We start from the raw sequence: 20,316 nt of genomic DNA, 5'->3' as shown, positions 1-20,316 counted from the left end.
TCAGTATTCCGAGATCCACAGTGTCAACAGTGTGCTGGGAATACCAGATTTCAGGCACTACCTGTCACCACGGGCAACGCAGTGGCCGACAGCCTTCACTTAACGACTGGGAGCAGCGGCGTTTGGGAAAAGTTGTCAGTGCTAACAGCCAAGCTGCACTGACCGAAATAACCGCAGATATAAATGTGGTACATACGACTAACGTCTCTGTTTGGACAACATGGCGAAATTTGGCATTCACGAGCTGTGGTACCAGATGACCGATGCGAGTGCCTTTGCTAACGGCTCGACATCGCCTGCAGTGCCTCTCCTGGGCTGGTGACCATCTCGGTTGGACCCTAGACGCCTGGAAAACCGTGGCCTGGTCTGAAGAGTCCAGATTTCAGTTTGTAAGAGTTGATGGTAGGGTTCGAGAGAGCGCAGAACTCAGGAAGCCACAGACCCAAGTTGTCAACAAGGCATTGTGTAAGCTTGTGTTGGCTCAATACCGGTGTGCGCTGTCTTTACGTCGAATGGACTGGTTCTCTGTTTCAACTGAAGTAGTCACTGACTGTAAATCGTTATGTTCGGCTACATGGAGATCATTTGGAGCCATTAATGGACTTCATGTTCCTAAACGTCTTTGAGATCTTTAGGAATGAAGATATGCCATGTCACTGGGCTACAAGTGGTCGTGATTGATTTGGAGAACATCCTTGACAGTTCAGGTGAATTATTTGGTTACCCAGGTCGCCCAATACGGGAAATAATCGAGAGGTCATTTTATGCACAAAATCCAGCACTGGCCACACTTTCGAAATTATAGAGGCAGCTTGGCTCACTATTACTGCAGGGGACTTCCATCGCCTTGGAGGTCCATGTCGGGTCGAGTTATAGCACTTCGCCGGGCAAGAGGAAGTTGGACACGAAGTATCCGATGACCTCAGTGTACGAAGTATATATGACTGAATACGCAAAGGTACGTTTTTTTTTAATTTCGAGCGTTAATTGTTAAATATTGGCAGATTTTCACACCTTCAGCCAGTGCAGCTTTATCTTGCTTCATACTTGGATGTTTATAATGATACGGGCTCTATAACTGCATGTTGTTGTTGTCTTCAGTCCTGAGACTGGTTTGAAGCAGCTCTCCATGCTACTCTATCCTGTGCAAGCTTCTTCATCTCCCAGTACTTACTGCAACCTACAGCCTTCTGAATCTGCTTAGTGTATTCATCTCTTCGTCTCCCTATACGATTTTTACCCTCCAGTCTGCCCTCCAATGCTAAATTTGTGATCCCTTGATGCCACAGAACATGCCCTACCAACCGGTCCCTTCTCCTTGTCAAGTTGGGTCACAAACTCCTCTTCTCCCCAATTCTATTCAATACCTCCTCATTAGTTATGTGATCTACCCATCTAATCTTCAGCATTCTTCTGTAGCACACATTTCGAAAGCTTCTATTCTCTTCTTGTCCTAACTATTTATCGTCCATATTTCACTTCCATACATGGCTACACTCCGTACAAATACTTTCAGAAACGACTTCCTGACACTTAAATCTATACTCGATGTTAACAAATTTCTCTTCTTCAGTAATGCTTTCCTTGCCATTGCCAGTCTACATTTTATATCCTCTCTACTTCGACCATCATCAGTTATTTTGCTCCCCAAATAGCAAAACTCATTTACTACTTTAAGTGTCTCATTTCCTAATCTAATTCCCTCAGCATCACCCGACTTAATTCGACTATTTCATTATCCTCGTTATCCAGCATACGTTATTAAAAAAGAGCTTACTTTGCGAAGTCGTTTGAAATAATGCTTATTATGTATCATTTTGATGATTTCTTGGATTACAGTTCACTAGGAGCTCCACAGTTAAAATACTTTGCGCCGCCATGTTGGAGGCAGCTCACGTCTTAAGGCGGCTTGCTTGCGGTCTGCTGCGTTACAAGTAGCTGGCAGCTGGAGCGCACTGCAGCACTACTCCCTCCCTCCCTCCCCCCCGCCACCTCCCCCACACTCCCTCCTTCCTCCTCAGAGTTCTCTCTCGGCGCCAGCGGCTGCCGACTACACAGGCCGGCATATGCTGCGCCCCTCTGCGGAATTCCGGGCTGTCCCGTTGGGCGCGCGGCAATCTACCTGCACGTTACTTATTCACAACATCAAGCGCGCGCGAGCAGAGCCGCGACCCGCTGCACGGAAAGCTGTACCAGTTCTGTTGCACTTCTGCGCGTTCATGTGCGCACCGCCACCAGGTGTCAGCAAGTCAAATAGAGAACAGTTAGATCAATAACTTGCCCTAAACGTATAGCACTAGGCACCGCTTTAATCGTGTGTGGAATTTTAAGGAGCTTATACTAGGATTTCCTTTTTTTCCAGCTTCGATCCCTCGCGAAATTAGAACCCTAGCGAAAACTCGATGAAACTTTGTGCAAACATGTTTCGCAGTGTCACTACTACACTGCTGGCCATCAAAATTGCAACACCACGAACATGACGTGCTACAGACGCGAAATTTAACCGACAGGAAGAAGATGCTGTGATATGCCAATGATTAGCTTCTCAGAGCATTCACACAGGATTGGCGCCGGTGGCGACACCTACAACGTGCTGACATGAGGAAAGTTTCCAACCGATTTTTCATACACAAACAGCAGTTGACCGGCGTTGCCTGGTGAAACGTTATTGTGATGCCTCGTGCAAGGAGGAGAAATGCGTAACATCACGTTTCCGACCTTGATAAAGGTCAGATTGTAGCCTATCGCGATAGCGGTTTATCGTATCGCGACACTTGTAAGTAGGCTGTTTAGGTTTCTATGTTGGTTACGCCACGTGGCGCTCTATATGAAAATCACTGGTTGTGCTGTGTGCAGTCTGTGGCTGGTCGGCATTGTTGTAATATTCGCTATTGTAGTGTTGGGCAGCTGGCTGTTAACAGCGCGTAGCGTTGCGCAGTTGGAGGTGAGTCGCCAGTAGTGGTGGATGTGGGGAGAGAAATGGCGGAGTTTTGAGAGCGGATGATTTGGACGTGTGTCCATCAGAGACAGTAAATTTGTTAAGACTGGATCACATGAACTGATATATATATATATATATATATATATATATATATATATATATATATATATATATTATGACTTTTGAACACTTTTAAGGTAAATACATTGTTTGTTCTCTACCAAAATCTTTCAATTGCTAACTATGGCTATCACTAGTTAGTGACTTAAGTGGTTAGAAACTTTTATTTAGCTGGCAGTATTGGCGCTCGTTGTATTGCAGTAGTTCGAGTAATGAAGATTTTTGTGAGGTAAGTGATTCATGAAAGGTATACGTTATTGTTGGTCAGGGCCATTCTTTTGTAGGCATTTCTGAAAGTCAGACTGCGTTGCGCCAAAAATATTATGTGTCAGTTTAGTGATGATCAGAATAAGTAAAAAGAGAAACGTCTGAGTACGTTCAGTTTTTGTCAGCTGTTTGCAAATCAAACAACGTAAAGGGTTTACCAGCACAGTAATTCACTAATTTTTCTAAGGGGACGTTTCACATTGCTGCTCGTGTTGTCGATATTCAATGACTGTTAGCAGAATATGGACTCGGTGGGTTCAGGGGGGGAATACGGAACGCCGTGCTGGATCCCAACGACCTCGTATCACTAGCAGTCGAAATGACAGGCATCTTATCCGAATGGCTGTAATGGATTGTGCAGCCATGTCTCGATCCCTGAGTCAAAATATAGGGACGTTTGCTAGACCAGAACCAACTGGACGAATAGTTCGACGACGTTTGCAGCAGCATGGACTATCAGCTCGCAGACCATGGCTGCGGTTATCATTGACGCTACATCACAGACAGGAGCGCCTGCGATGGTGTACTCAACGACGAACCTGGGTGCACGAATGGCAAAACGTAATTTTTTTCGGATGAATCCAGGTCCTGTTTACAGCATCATGATGGTCGAAAACAAAATGGCTCTGAGCACTATGGGACTTAACATCTATGGTCATCAGTCCCCTAGAACTTATAACTACTTAAACCTAACTAACCTAAGGACATCACACAGCACCCAGCCATCACGAGGCAGAGAAAATCCCTGACCCCGCCGGGAATCGAACCCGGGAACCCGGGCGTGGGAAGCGAGAACGCTACCGCACGACCACGAGATGCGGGCCATGATGGTCGCATCCGTGTTAGGTGACATCGCGGTGAACGCACATTTGAAACGTGTATTCGACATCGCCATACTGGCGTATCACCCAGCGTGATGGTATGGGGTGCCATTGGTTACACGTCTCGGTCACCCTTTGTTCGCATTGTTGGCACTTTGAACAGTGGACGTTACATTTCAGATATGTTACGACCCGTGGCTCTACCCTTCATTCGATCCCTGCGAAACCCTACATTTCAGCAGGATAATGCACGACCGCATGTCGCAGGTCCTGTACGGGCCTTTCTGGATACAGGAAATGTTCGACTGCTGCCCTGGCCAGCACATTCTCCAGATCTCTCACCAATTAAAAACGTCTGGTCAATGGTGGCCGAGAAACTAGCTCGTCACAATACGCCAGTCACTACTCTTGATGAACTGTGGTATCGTGTTGAAGCTGCATGGGCAGCTGTACCTGTACACGCCATCCAAGCTCTGTTTGACTCAATGCCCAGGAGTATCAAGGCCGTTATTATGGCCAGAGGTGATGTTCTGAGTAATGATTTCTCAGGATCTATGCACCCAAATAGCGTGAAAATGTAATCACATATCAGTTCTAGTATAGTGTATTTTTCCAACGAATACCCGTTTATCATCTGTATTTCTTCTTGGTGTTGCAATTTTAATGGCCAGTAGTGTACGTCCTTCGACTGCGTCACCTCACATGATGCAGTTCTAGGCTCTAATCAAGTAAAGATACCCAGTCCAACAAAGTCTCTGGCCAAGTCAAAAGTGCATGCTGTCATTCGCTGAAAGTATTCGCCTGATTTCGTGTAGCGCACGTAACGGAACTCCCAATGCTTGACAGGACACTGTGGCAAAAGAAGTTCACTGCAGCTGCAGCGAAGACCCTCCTGCAGCGTTATCCAAGGGATTAGTTGATCACCCACCACACAGCCTGGACACGGCTACGTCTGAGTTTCTTCTCTTTGCTCACATGAATTGGGAAACATTTTGATGCAACAGCAAGCAGCAGACCCCCGCAGACTATTTTATAGGGTTCAGTTCCAACCGCCAAGATCAGATGTACACTTCCACATTCACAACTCGTTTCGATCTTCAAATCATCTTCAGATATTTGGAACTTATTTGTAATAGTTTAGACGACAATATTAATACTGTGCTGTCAAATCACATACAAGTGATCATACGTCACTGCTGACATTAATAAAACATATCACATACTTATTACGGAGCTGTACGAAAATTGTTAATTTTTATCTACCTGAAGGCGAACCGAACCTGAAAAATGTTATAAATAAAGAATTACTTGTCAGAAAATCGTTCAGATTAAAATATTGCATTCTTTAAAGAAGAAAGAAGCTTGTGGCTAACCCAAAAATGTACGAGAGCATAACAATACTAATACTAATCATGCAGAAAGCAGGTTACATTGGACGTCACTTACAGGAGGTACACTGAGATTAAGAGGCTTGCACAGAGTTGCTAGGAAAGCTAGGAGAGTTGCATGAGAACAGTCAGCGGACCGAACAAAACGATAACGACAACATTTAATTGTATATTTAAGTTTTTAGTAATTTTAAATGAGAACTGTTGGTGCCTTTTCCCATTCCATTCATGGTGATGCAGGTACACGTTTCTCCATCCATCATCCTCCTAATATGTTTCACTAACCTTAGTTTTTCTTTTTCATATATTTTTGTTATTTTCTGTAGGATTTTCGGGATTGTTTGGTATGCACGAGTATTTTCTCTTGACGCTTGCATCCTTTATTCATTTTCTTTCCTAAAAGTTGTCTGTGGGGGACATTTTGCTTCCCCTTCAGTTGTTTGTAAGGCATTGCAAATTCCATGGCGACGGGGTTCTTAATCGTCAAAACGTCTGAGAGCATGGCTGTCAGACATTTTACAAGGGGTAGCAAAATGAAAACGAGGCAAATGGGGGGATAAAGTATAATGTGTATTGTTCCAAAGTTAACCACCATAGATGTTAATACGTTTATCTGACTGTGAGAAAAGATGGTCGAAGCCTTCCATGAGGATATATTAGCGGTTGTATAAGGAAACTTGATTGTATCCAGGAGTGCAATTCTTCATCCGTAGCAAATCGACGGGTACGAACGTCTTTCTTCAGCGCTCCAAAAGCCTGGAATTCGCATGGGGAGAGATAGGGAGTGTGTAGATAATGTGTAAGGGCTTACCAGCGAAACTTCTGCAACGTACACGAAACAATCTTAGCAATATGAGCGCAAGCCTACGTGCACTAACGATTATGGCGGTTACTTTCGAGTTAGTAAAAAGCTTAATTAGTTTTATTCCATATGTATTGCGTTCATATGCCTGCCTCCGAGTTAAGAAATAGATGACAAGAGTTTTCCGAAATCGGTGCCACGACAGCTAAACTGAAATTAAATTTGCTTTTCTAGATACATCCAATCTACATTTAAATTCTTACCCTAAGATTTGGCAAGGTCTCGGTAGAATGTAGCAAATGATTATGATTGCCTTTGTCATATCCAAGCAGGCGGTGGTAAGGACTTATCACTTTCAAAGTGCTACTCTTACATTTGGTTTCAAATGGTTCAAATGGCTCTGAGCACTATGGGACTTCACTGCTGTGGTCATCAGTTTCCTCGAACTTAGAACTACTTAAACCTAACTAACCTAAGGACATCACACAACACCCAGTCATCACGAGGCAGAGAAAATCCCTGACCCGCCGGGAATCGAACCCGGACGCGGGAAGCGACAACGCTACCGCACGACCACGAGCTGCGGACATATGGTTTCCAAGGAGTCGCAACAGACTAAAATCACGAAGGGTAAGTCGGAGATGTAAAGAGCATGCGCCAAATAAACTGTTTGCAACAACGTCTGTGTGTCATTGCTGTGCCCGGCCGGGAATTGTCATCCAGAAGAGTCACCACTACCGATACTCCATGGCGTCTGAGGTGTATGGGCTGACACAGTCCTCTCAGAGGGGTATAGTGTAATGCAGCATCAACCGTCTCGACACGAAGCAAAAATTACGGGAAAAAAGAACCCCGTATCTCCCAAAATACGATCACTCTAACCTTGAGTGGCAATGTGGGCACTTCGAACTTCTTTTTCTAGTGATGACGTATTCTTCCACTTCATATAGGATCTATTCCACTGAAGTTAGTAGTGGTAAATCAAGTATTTATCCCCAGTGAATTACGATAGCAGGAAATATCATCAATGTTTTCGCTGTAAAGCACCGATAGGCAAGTGCTATTCCATTTCGGCTGTGTAATCAGTTCTCGCAAATAGCATAAATTTTACGAAAATTCATAACCGTTCCTTGGAAAACAGCCATTGCGCGCCTCGTGTTTGGATTACTACTCGGCAGTATTCAGGTACCATTTCATTCAGTCGTTACAATCTGGCATCATTTGGAAGCTCTGTAGAACCAGCTCATTATTTGACGATGTTTGTTGAATACTCGCTATCAGATGAACACAGTTTTGCTGCATACACTTTTGTGCAGAACATAGTTGTCACCACACATGGCAAACAATTGACGATAAATGTCCCTGTAGCCACGTAATTCGTGAAGCCCCGTCTTTTTCCAGACGGGATCACCCCTCAAGCACTCTTTCCATCTAGCAGGGCCTGTAGTCCACTAACGTTTCACCCAGCATGTCCTGCCACCTTCCAGAAAGGCACGAGCGCGATCTTTAACACAGTATGTGCTATCGCAGCACGTCTACATCTACATCTAAATTATTGCACTGTAATTCACGCTTGATGTGTGCTGGTTACTGGAATTAAGGAAAACGTGGCAGGGAGGACCAACCAATATAACTTTCCTTTCACACCACCTGTTTACTTAACAATATATGAACTGTGTTTTACAGATAATCGAAGCATTTAACCATAAAATTTTCTTTAACTTAGTGAACGAATTTGCAAAATTCTTTTAAGGTTAAACCTTAAGCTGAATAAGCTTTTAATCTTTGCAAAAGAAGTTTAAAATGCTGTACTGCAAAACAGCGAACAATATGACAATGAATACAAGATGGCTGGGCTTGCAGCCCGCCCATTATTGTTACTGACTGTTTATTATTAAGACCGCTCTGTAGGAACGTCTTAAAACATTGCTTGTGAACACTTATTACCAGAGAACTCACTAGGAGGAACCATAAGATCCAGCTAAAATACACCGATAATGACACGGTCTTTCAAACACAGAGACGAACAGCTTAGTGCAACAGGGTGTTCGGATTATAACTAATGACTGAGAATCGCAATTACAATCAAAGAATTGAGGCGATTAACAGATAATCTAACCACAATGTCCCTCCTTTGTTTAACGGCAATCTGTGTCTTAATATAATTGTTCAGGCTCTATTTATGACCAAGAGGTGATTCACTAGAACATTAATGATCGGGTAAAACCAGAAAGGAAGGGCAATATAATAACGGGACAAACTTTCTAAAGACAACTAGTGTCTTAGCACCATACTACTGCCTATATTTACGACCAAGGAGCAGACCGAGTACAGCTCTGACGATCGGATACAAACCAGAAAATAATAATGGGAGCAGGTACACAATGAGACAAATCAGAACGAGGATTACAGAATGTTATTCCCCTTTATCAGCAAGCACTTCCATGGATCCTCGGTGAGTCGTAGCGGTTACTGAGTGGTGACGGTGAAAGCAAGGTAGCAGAGGGCAGTCAGGCCACGAGCGGTCGTCCGACACGAATGTTGCCCAACCAGCCGATGGGATGTCGGCCTGCTGCTTGTAGCCGACGCTGACCCCGGTGAAGTATTCCGGTATCTTCGCTCTGCGCAGGCTCTCCGTGCGCAGCTAGTGACATCGGCCGCTCGGACCTCGAGGACACCTCTTGTTGCGACGCTACCGCCAATCCGCAAACTCCGTGCCTCTCTCTCGGGCCAGCGAACTCCGTATATACATCGACAAGCAAAGACCTTCTAAGGATACAACCCACAGATGCCAACTCTTCGCCATAGATATTGGAAATGCGGCCGCAAGAGCGATAGTCGATACTACAACTGAGACAGTGGTGCCAGACAGAACAGTCTACTAATTCAATGGCTACGCGGCTCAACGCTTAAATGCCAGGCAGAGTTTCCATCGAAACACTGTTACCCTATATCTCTGCCGCTCCACTCCCGAAAAGAGCCTAGGAGAAACGAACACTTAAGTATTTCGGTGGGAGCTCTGATTTCTCTTGTTTCAGTATCGTATGATATTTTCACATTCGGAGGAGAAAGTTAGAGTTTGAGATTTCGTGAAAATATCTAGCTGAAAAGTAAATACCGTTGTTTTGAATGATTGCCACTCCAATCTGTGTATCACATCCGTGACACTCTCTCGTATTTCGTGATGATACAAAACGAGCTGTCCTTCTTTGAACTTTTTCAGCATCCTCCTCCAAACTCATCTTGTATGGATCTCGTACCGCACAGAAACACTCTAGCAAAGGACGGACAAGCGTAGCGTAGGCAGTCTCTTCATCTGTTGCAAGTTTCAAGTTTTGTACCTATAAAAGGTAGTCTTTGGATAGCTTCCCCGTCACAGTCTCTTTATGGCCGTTCCAATTGACGTTTTCCACAACTGTAATATAGAAGTTTTTCATTGAACTGAGAGTCCCTAGGGTTGTTTGATTTTTCGTGTAACTGCACGTAAAATGATTCCTTTTACACTACTGGCCATTAAAATTGCTACACCAAGAACAAATACAGATGATAAACGGGTATTCATTGGACAAAAATATTATACTAGAACTGATATGTGATTACATTCGCCGGCCGGTGTGGCCGTTCGGTTCTACGCGCTTCAGTCTGGAACCTCGTGACCGCTACGGTCGCAGGTTCGAATCCTGCCTCGGGCATGGTTGTGTGTGATGTCCTTATGTTAGTTAGGTTTAATTAGTTCTAAGTTCTGGGCAATTGATGACCTCAGAAGTTAAGTCGCATTGTGCTCAGAGCCATTTGAACAATTTTTTTTTATTACATTTTCACGCACTTTGGGTGCAAGGTTCCTGAGAAATCAGTACCCACAACAACCACCTCTGGCCGTAATAATGGCCTTGTTACGCCTGGGCATTGAGTCAAACAGAGTTTGGCCGTTGGCGTGTACGAGTACAGCTGCCCATGCAGCTTCCAGACGATCAAGAGTAGTGACATGCGTATTGTGACGAGACAGTTGTTCGGCCACCATTAACCAGCTGTTTTCAGTTGGTGAGAGATCTGGAGAATGTGCTGGCCAGGGCAGCAGTCGAACATTTTCTGTATCCAGAAAGGCCTGCACGGGACCTGCAACATGCCGTCGTGCATTATCCTGCTGAAATGTAGGGTTTCGCAGGGATCGAATGAAGGGTGGAGCCACGGGTCGTAACACATCTGAAATGAAACGTCTACTGTTCAAAGTGCCGTCAATGCGAACGAGAGGTGACCGAGACGTGTAACCAATGGCATCCCGCACCATCATGCCGGGTGACACACCAGTATGGCGATGCCGAATACACGCTTCCAATGTGTGCGTTCACCGCGATGTCGCCAAACACGGATGCGACCATCATCATGCTGTAAACAGAATCTGGATTCATCCGAAAAAATGACGTTTTGCCAATCGTGCACCCAGGTTTGTCGTTGAGTACACCATCGCAGGCGCTCCTGTCTGTGATGCAGTGTCAAGGGTAACCGCAGCCATGGTCTCCGAGCTGGTAGTCCATGCTGCTGCAAACGTCGTCGAATTGTTCGTGCAGATGGTTGTTGTCTTGCAAAGGTCCCCATCTGTTGACTCAGGGATCGAAACGTGGCTGCACGATCCGTTACAGCCATGCGAATAGGATGCCTGTCATCTCGGCTGCTAGCGATACGAGGCCATTGGGATCCAGTACGGCGTTCCGCATTACCCTCCTGAGCCCACCGATTCCATATTCTGTTAACAGTCATTGGATCTCGACCAACGCGAGCAGAAATGTCGGGATTCGATAAACAGCAATCGCGATACGCTGCAATCCGACCTTTATCATAGTCGGAAACGTGACGGTACGCATTTGTCCTCCTTACGCGAGGCATCACAACATCGTTTCACCTGGCAACACCGGTCAACTGCTGATTGTGTATGAGAAATCGGTTGGAAACTTTCGTCATGTCAGCACGTTGTAGGTGTCGCCACCGGCACCAACCTTGTCTGAATGCTCTGAAAATCTCTTCATTTGCATATCACAGCATCTTCTTCCTGTCGGTTAAATTTCGAGTTTGTAGCACGTCATCTTCGTTGTGTAGCAATTTTAATGGCCAGTAGCACCCATGTGGATGACGTCAAACGTTTAATTATTTAAAGTCGATAGTGACCTTTCGCACCATACTTCTATCTCGTCAAAACCACTTTGCAGTTTCTTCTGATCTTGTGATGCCCTTACGAGACGGTAAGTAACCGCACCATAGGAAAGCATTGTAAGAGATCTGCTCAGTTTGTTTCCTGAATCGTTTACATGCATTAGGAAACTTAGAAGGGCTGTAACACTTCTTTGGGGAACTCTAGAGACACTATGTGATCAAAAGTATCCAGTTAGCCCAAATCATACGTTTTTCATATTAGTTGGATTGTGCTACCACTTACTGCCAGGTACTCCATATCAGCGGCCTCAGTAATCATTAGACACCGTGAGAGAGCTGAATGTGGTTCGCCGAGGAACTCAAGGACTTTGAACGAGGTCAGGTGATTCGGTGTCACTTGTACCATACGTCTGTACACGAGATTTACACACTCCTAAACATCCCTTGGTCCACAGTTTCGGACGTGATAGAGAAGTGGAAACGTGAAGCGACACGTACAGAACAAAAGCGTGCAGGCCGACCTCGTCTGTTGACTGAGAGATAGCGCCGACACTTGAAGAGGCTCGTAACGTGTAACAGGCAGACATCTATCCAGACGATTACACGGGAATTTCAAACTGCATCAGGATCCACTGCAAGTACTATGACAGTTATTCGGGATGTGAGAAAACTTGGATTTCATGTTCGAGAGGCTGCTCATTAGCCACACATCAAGCCGGTAAATGCCAAACGACGCCTCGCTTGGTGTAAGGAGCGTTAAGATTGGACGATTGAACAGTGGAAATAGGTTGTGTGGAGTGACGAATCGCGGTTTACAATGTGGTGATCTGATGGCAGTGTATGGGTATGGCGAATGCCCGGTGAACGTCATCCGCCAGAGTGTGTAGTGCCAACAGTAAGATTCGGAGTGGTGTGGTTGTGTTTTTCATGGAGCGAGCTTGCTCCCCTTGATGTTTTGCTTGTCTGTATCACAGTACAAGCTTGCATTGATGTTCTAAACAACTTCTTGCTTCCCGCTGTTGTATAGCGGTTCGGGGATGGCAACTGCATCTTTCAACAAGATCGAGCACCTGTTCATAATGCCCGGCCTCTGGCGGAGTGGTTACTCGACAATAACATCCCTGTAATGGACTGGCCTGCACATAGTCCTGACCTGAATCCTATAGAAGACTTTTGGGATGTTTCGGAACGCCTACTTCGTGCCTAGCCTCACCGACCGACATCGATACCTCTCCTCAGTGCCGCATTCCTTGAAGAATAGCTGCGATTCCCCAAGAAACCTTCCAGCACCTGATTGAAGGTATTCTTGCGAGAGTGGAAGCTGTCATCAAGGCTAAGAGTGGGCCAACACCGTTTAGAATTCCAGCATTACCGGTGGAGTGCGCCACGAACTTGTGAGTCATATTCAGCCATGTGTCCTCATACTTTTGATCACGTAGTATACCACTTCTGTTGTACTCTAATACTTTCCGTGAATTACTACGAACTGTGACTTTTTCGACATGACGTCACGAATCCAGTAATACAACTGAGACGACACCCCATAGGCACGCAGTTTGACTGGGAGCTACTTGTGGGGAAAACGTATACGTATGGAATCGATTTTTGATCCCCTGTCGATAGCACTCATTGCTTTGTGAACAAAGAGCTATCCGTGTTGCACAAGAAGGGTTTATTTTTCTTTTTTTTTTTTTTTTAATAAAGTCAGTCCTGACTGCGTGTCAATAGATCGCTTTCTGAAAGGTAATTATAGTCTTGCGTTGCAATAGGTTAACCCCAAGGAGGTAGACTTATTCTAAAAGGGTGACATCAGCAGAAAAAATTGTGTCTATTGAAGAGCGCGCCTTCTGACCTGTGCCGAGGACTATCTTAGTAATAATTCCAAGCTGATGATCGGAAGGATGGAAATCGTCGACTAAAGCCCGCTGGACAAAATGTTACTCAACCCCTTATAGGCTTATTTGTAGAGGACTATAGAATTCCGCCTTCGTTAATGTGTTCGATATGAACACCGGAGACGTCGACGAAATTATGCATTTATAAAACGACGTGATATACAGCTGCTCCAGCAGTTCCGGTGGAATTCCTGTATACTGGTCTTCACCTGAGGCAAAGGCCGAAAACGTCCCTGGTAAGCTCGTCCTTTCAGATATCCCGAGAGTCAAAAGTCACATACACTCACGTGATCATGCAGCCCATGCGACTGGAAAACCTCTGGAGATAACACATTCGTTGGAAGTTGCATTAAGCGAGTGATAGGAAATCCTACCACAGATTGCATGAAAACTGCAGTTTCTTCACATTTGTGCTCTCCTTACCAGAAACCACATGCTGTACAAGTAGGTCTCGATAATATGCTGGAAGTCAAGGTACATCTGACGGACCCTTTTGGTGTAGGTTGTTCAAAGAACAACGCACCGAGAATAAATGTACTTTCAAATGCACACCATACAGTCACATACGGCGAGTGCACTGGCTCGCGCTGCACAACACGCTGTTTAACAGACCCCCAAATTGGCAGTTCTGTGCGGTCACTGCACTATTTAAACTGTGCCTCGTCGCTCCATAGAATATTGCTCGGGTACATGTCATGAACCTCCATTCGTGCCAGAAACCGAAGAGCAAATTCAGGACACTGGTGTGGGTCAACAGATTTCACTTGTTGCAACGTCTGGATATTGTGCGAATAACGGAGTAAAACAGACCACAAACCTTTCCGTGCTCTTGACTAAGGAATGGACATCTCTGGTCACACTGAACGAGAGCTAGCACTTCCCGGAACACAAGTTACATGGTCAGCTACAACAACACAGCCTAGTCAACAACTTCCCCTGGGATAGGTTGCGTGCCTTTTCCAGGTGCCACACTGACCTCACCAGTGCTTTCTAATTTCATTATCATCTTCTTTAAATCATTTAATGACGTCGCGCTTATCCTCAGACCTCTCAGTGGGCGATATTCGCCAAATACACCTCTAATTGCTGCCGTTCACATAAATAGTTTCACTAACAGAGCACGATCTCTCTTCTCCATAGCGTACTGTTCACTCACGTTATGGTTTATCAAACGACAGAGGGTATGTCACACACTCATATCATTTACAGCGCCACAGTTGCACCTCGTGGCCAAAAAGGAAACTACTCCTTTTCCAGAGTAAATCGGTTCGACGGTAACGCATTAGCATACCTACTAAATTTCACTGCCATACGATAATTACAGGCCGGCCGTTGTGACCGAGCGGTTCTAGGCGCTTCAGTCAGGAACCGCGCAACCGCTATTGTCACAGGATCGAATCCTGCTCTGGCATGGATGTGTGTGATGTCCTTAGCTTAGTTAGGTTTAAGTAGTTCTAAGTTCCAGGGGACTGATGGCCTCAGATGTTAGGTCCCATAGTGCTCAGAGCCTTTAGAACCTTTTTTTTTTTTTTGTTGATAATTTCAGCCTACACTGCCCCTCAGTGAGCAGGTACAGTTGAGTTATAGTATGATACGACGAACAGCAGAAGTATGAAATATTATTATAATTATTCGCTGAAAAGGAATTTCATGATATCAGCTGTAACGGGTATGGATGTATTATCCAGTTGTGACGTATTACGGAAGTACATAAAACTTAAGACTGTGCTGTAAGGAAGTGGACAACAAGATGTGGTGGTTTGAATCTGGCAGAGGGGCGTGTACGGGTAGCCGAAATTATTAAGGCGACCGCTCGTGATAAGCGGGAAATCCGAGTTCGGTTCCCGATCCGGCACGAATTGTTGTGTATCACAGTTCTCTAACGCGTCTGCACGCTTTGAAGCAGATATCATGAAATTCGCATTCAGCGAATAATTTGGGATGATACTGAAAGTTTTGTTTCAAAAATGGCTCTGAGCACTATGGGACTCAACTGCTGAACTGCTGAGGTCATTAGTCCCCTAGAACTTAGAACTAGTTAAACCTAAGGACATCACAAACATCAATGCCTGAGGCAGGATTCGACCTGCGACCGTAGCGGTCTTGCGGTTCCAGACTGCAGTGCCTTTAACCGCACGGCCACTTCGGCCGGCAGTTTTGTTTCACAAAATTCAACTGTTCCTGCAAAAATTGGTTGTTCAGTGCATTGATATCACTCGTCAACGATTTGAAATAAGGTACTGTTTCGCATATCCATGGCCACTCCCCCACTTTACAAATATCAAACCTTGCTGGTCTGTTTCCCGGGTATGGAAGCCTTTGAATTGTTAAATTACTTACGTGGTGTTCTTATGTACCAGAAATATCGTAGTCAATATCTGTAAGAAAGTCACTAACCTCTTGGCTAATGACCCTACCATTTTGATAAAATACGCAAATTTCTACCATGGTTTCCACACTGATCCTTTTTTGAAGGTGGTTCCTCTCTTAAAGAGCTCTTCTTTAAGCATGGATACCGATCAGATGATTAGAAAACGGTGGAGACTCGCGGAAGGTCATTGTTAACAGTAGCAGATAAATCTGTACTTCGCTGGGGTAAAGAAACTGGTCAGTATCTGACCTGAGAAATGTAGTGTCGTCCGACGAGACGAGGTTTTTATCTCTTTGCTAACGACAAAACACGTCGAGTGTGTCGATAGCCACGTGAGGCTTTTAACGTGCAGTGTGTGGATGGTACAGTTTATGCGAGAAGTGGTTGTGTGATGTTCTGCGCTCTCTCTGGCCATCTCCTCCTACCGCAATTTCTCCCTACCTGCTACTCCCCCCTCCATCTGCTGCTCCTCCCACAGCCTATATCCTCCATCCCCCTGTCTCTCCCTTCCCACTCTGTCTCTCTCTTGCCTCCACCTCCAGTCCACCTCGTTTCCCTCTTTTTTCCCATCTCCACCTCTCCCTGTAAGTCTCCTTCTACTCCTTCTCTCTGTTCATGTTACCCTCCTCCCTCTGTCTGTCCATCTTCATCGCCTCCTTCAGCTCTCTCTGTCAATCTGCCCCTCCCACTTCCCACTGTTGATGTTCTCCTAACTCTGTGTGTCTGTGTTTCCATCTTCCCTCTCTCTTCTTTCTCTGTCCGTATCTGCAAGCTCGTCTCTATGTCTGTTTCCTCCTCTTCCCCTTCACTGTCCTTATCCTCCTCTCCCTCTCTCTGTCCATTTCAACCTCCCCCACTCTCTTCGCATTTCTTCCTCACTCTTACCTCAGTCTCTCTTCTATTCGTTCCTTTATCTATTCATCTCCTTCTCTCCTCTCTCTCTGCCCATTTCCCTCTTCCCCTCCCTTTGTCCATCTCATCTTTCCCCTATCTGTGTCCAGTTTCTCTTCTCACCAACTGCGACATAATGGCGTACACAAACAGTGATCCAATACTATCAAATGTTTTTATTCCAGTCTCTCATCGCAATATCAGTTCTTTAGACAATGACCGGTTTCAGTCCATAATGACCATCAAGATCTGAGGATATTCATTACGGACTGAAACCGGTCATCATATAAAGAATTGATAATGTGATCAGAGACTGGAATAAAAAACATTTGACAGGTTCTCTTCCCATGTGTGTCCATCGTTGCCTGCCCACCCTCTCTCTTCACGTTGTCAGCCCCACCACAATAGGACGCTGGTGTCCTACTATTTCTCAGAATACTCAACGGTTTAAACAGTGAATTTGGCAAAGAATTGTTGGGAACTTAATAACCGACCACATAGGATGCTGAGTCATTAAATTGTCTTTGAACAAAGGTAAAAGCGGTGGTGAGGTACATTATCGCTCATTTAAAATATCTTGCACCAATTTTTATGCGAACTATTCCGGGGATGACGCTGTTGATCTTCGACAAGATTGAGACACAGGCCCCGCTGTACTATTGTTAATCGGTGGTGGAAGGAAAAAAGGCCAATCCTTATAAAGCACTCTGTACTGAACGTACGTACTTTCGTTTCGGAGCACAAACCCCGTGCCATAACAGAACTAACTACCACCATCAAACGAACTGCTGTCCTCTCATGGCAGTTATTGTCTGCATCTATTACGTCCACGTCTTCAATTCAGTTGAATTGCTCCTCTGAAATCTTTCATTGCTGCAGAGAAAGAAGAGGGAGGAGACACGTCAGTTGGTGAGTGAACCGTGTTCAAAGACACCGAGGTCTGTCTGCGCATACAACACTATACCAGCCCACATCGCAAAACACGGACCATCAAAGCGATCTTGTTTGACAACTGTTCCTCGATGCATTATCTGTTCCCACAACACGCCATATGAGGACACACTCAGTATCGCTACTCATACTGCATCTACTCTCATCCGAGATGAGCAAGCGACCTCCCTCGTGGGTGGTCCAGTCCCTATGCTTTTGACATCATCACAAACGCTGCCGCAACACAACATACTGGTTCTCAGGCAAATAAACCACACCAACGTAGTCAACTTGCCACTGTGAAGCGTGAGATTGCGAGCTTTACAGTCTTGTTAAACGTGGTTGAAATTGCACCCTCTGTCTACCGTGGCTCATCTTATTGCCTGCTGCACAGTAGATCCCTCATATGCTGCTGTATCTGATCTGGTCGACCATCTCTTTTCCTTCGGACTGCAATTCCTCTGGTTCGGAACGCTCCCCGTATATATGAAACGATGCCGTGAGCAATAAAAAGATCCTAGGCTACAGTGGTCATTCTTCGTCTTTCTTCCGGATTCTCTATGCTTCTTCCCCATGTAAAGTCATCCAGTCATCCACCTTTTGTCTCCGGGCCATGTTGTAATGTAGAGCACCACAGTGCATCGTAAATACTCGCCGATTGACGCACATTGTTTTTCCCGATCCTTCAAACTGCCTCGTGTTGCTGGTACAGCCACTTCGGGACAACACTTCATTTTCCACGCTCACCTCGAGCCTTCGGACGACCAGCTTTCCTTGTACGACTAGGAAAAAATGAGCGGAGGGCATCGTTAACCGGGAGCCCCCATCCAGGGAATTTCGGCCGCCAAGTGCAAGTCTTATTTCAGTTGAAACCACGTTGGGCGAATTGGGCGCCGATGATGTGGATGAAATGATGATGAGGACAGTCCCCGAGCGGAGAAAATCTCCCACCCGCTCGAGAATCGAACCCAGGCCCGCTTGCATTAGAGGCGAGCACGTTACCCCCCAGCTAAGCAGGCGGACGTACGACTAGGAGACCGGTAGCAACATGGCGGCACCCCCTCAACCTTTCATTCATTCCAAACAAGTTGTTGTCATGTTACGTTACTTTATCTCTCTAACCTTAAGATCCGCAAAGCAACATATTATAATTTATTGCAAAAAAGGTGTCCTCTGCATTAGACCTTCCAAATAGAGGGCTCTAAATAGAGAATCCCTCATACATTGCCTGGAGAAGTTTGTTTCAGATTCTTCGACCGACGGCTTTTTCATTCTCAGTCTGACTTTTCTACAGCACGAGTTAAATTGTGAAAAGTCAACCTGCGTCCCGCATACCTTTTTCTATGAATTGTATAGTTCATGCAATAAAAAAAGATCAAAATGGAGTATTATATTATCTGGAGCAACTTCATTCGTGGACTATTTCAATGAGTTCATCTCATTAAATAAGGAAACAGGTAGTTCTCCATTCCCTTGTTGTGAACTGAACCCACCTATATATACACTGTGATTTTGTCCAAGGCTCTTCCGGTAGTCATTACATCCCTTATTGTAATTTGCTAACGTCGTTTTCTGAAAGGCAGACGTCCTACGCTTTCCTCTACCTTGTAGACGTTCTTATTGTACCTATTTATGTCCATGTCTAGTTGAAATAATCAGATATGATATTCCCTTTCCACAGATAGAATTGGCTCTTCGGTGATATTCATATTTTTTTATTTTGGTTATTCAATGATCTATTTTTGAAGCCATGTTCTGGGACGCCTTATTTCTCTCGCTGTGCTATTATTCGAATGTCGTTTATGTTCCGCGATCGTCATGTTCACGAATGGTATGGTCACTCCGATACACACTTTGCCGTAAGTGCGTATGATTCGGTAATGTACTGATACTGTGAGAGGTCCAGTTGGTCTTTGACCGATTTGTGGTAACTATTCACTTTTATCAACCGCTTAACATGCGCTTTATGGCATGTTTTCACAGTGTGTGATCAGTTCTGTGCGTCAGTTTGTAGCGAAGGAGAATACACAAATACATCGTACCACCCGTAATTCATTTACCTACACGTAAGAAACAGCCTCCCTGTTCGATTCTTAACAAAAATTTCTGATGTCAGTAGTAAATGGGCCCATTGAGCGCACTAGGCGATTATTTAACGATCAAACTCAACCCACCCTCAAAAATTGGACGTAAAAAATAAGATATAAAAAATTTAATTAATAAAAAGTTTCTCAAAAATAAACTCTAGATTGAGAAATATGTAATCATTATTTTTAGCTGTCTTCAGTCTGTTGACTTTAGTTTCATATCATCATCTTCAAAACATTCAAAGTCCGATTCTCTTATGGCTTTGTTAAACCTGTCAAGCAAAATAATTTTAAATTTACTGTCGAGCTCCATAAAAATTTTCTTCCCATATCTAGTATTTAAAAATTCACGTCCTGTGATGTAATAGAATAATTTTCCGCTAGCTCACCAATCTTTATAAGCAAATCGTAATTGCTTGCATTATTTAAATAGAATAAAAAATAGCAATATTAAAAATTTCCATTCAAAATTCTATGCTAAGGATCAGACGTTAAATTTTTCTTGCCATACATGACTATGTAGGCAACTGTATCTATCAGGATTTTATCATTAAAAGTGGCAACTAATTTCTGTGTACTACAGCGCGCGCACACTATAACGCTCTCCCGCTGGTGCGCGCTGAGTCCGTTATCAGTCGCGTTACGCAACCTAAGA

The sequence above is a fragment of the Schistocerca americana genome, chromosome 7, assembly GCF_021461395.2.
Source record: "Schistocerca americana isolate TAMUIC-IGC-003095 chromosome 7, iqSchAmer2.1, whole genome shotgun sequence".
Classification (NCBI taxonomy): Eukaryota; Metazoa; Arthropoda; class Insecta; order Orthoptera; family Acrididae; genus Schistocerca; species Schistocerca americana.
This window is presented reverse-complemented; position numbering follows the sequence as displayed.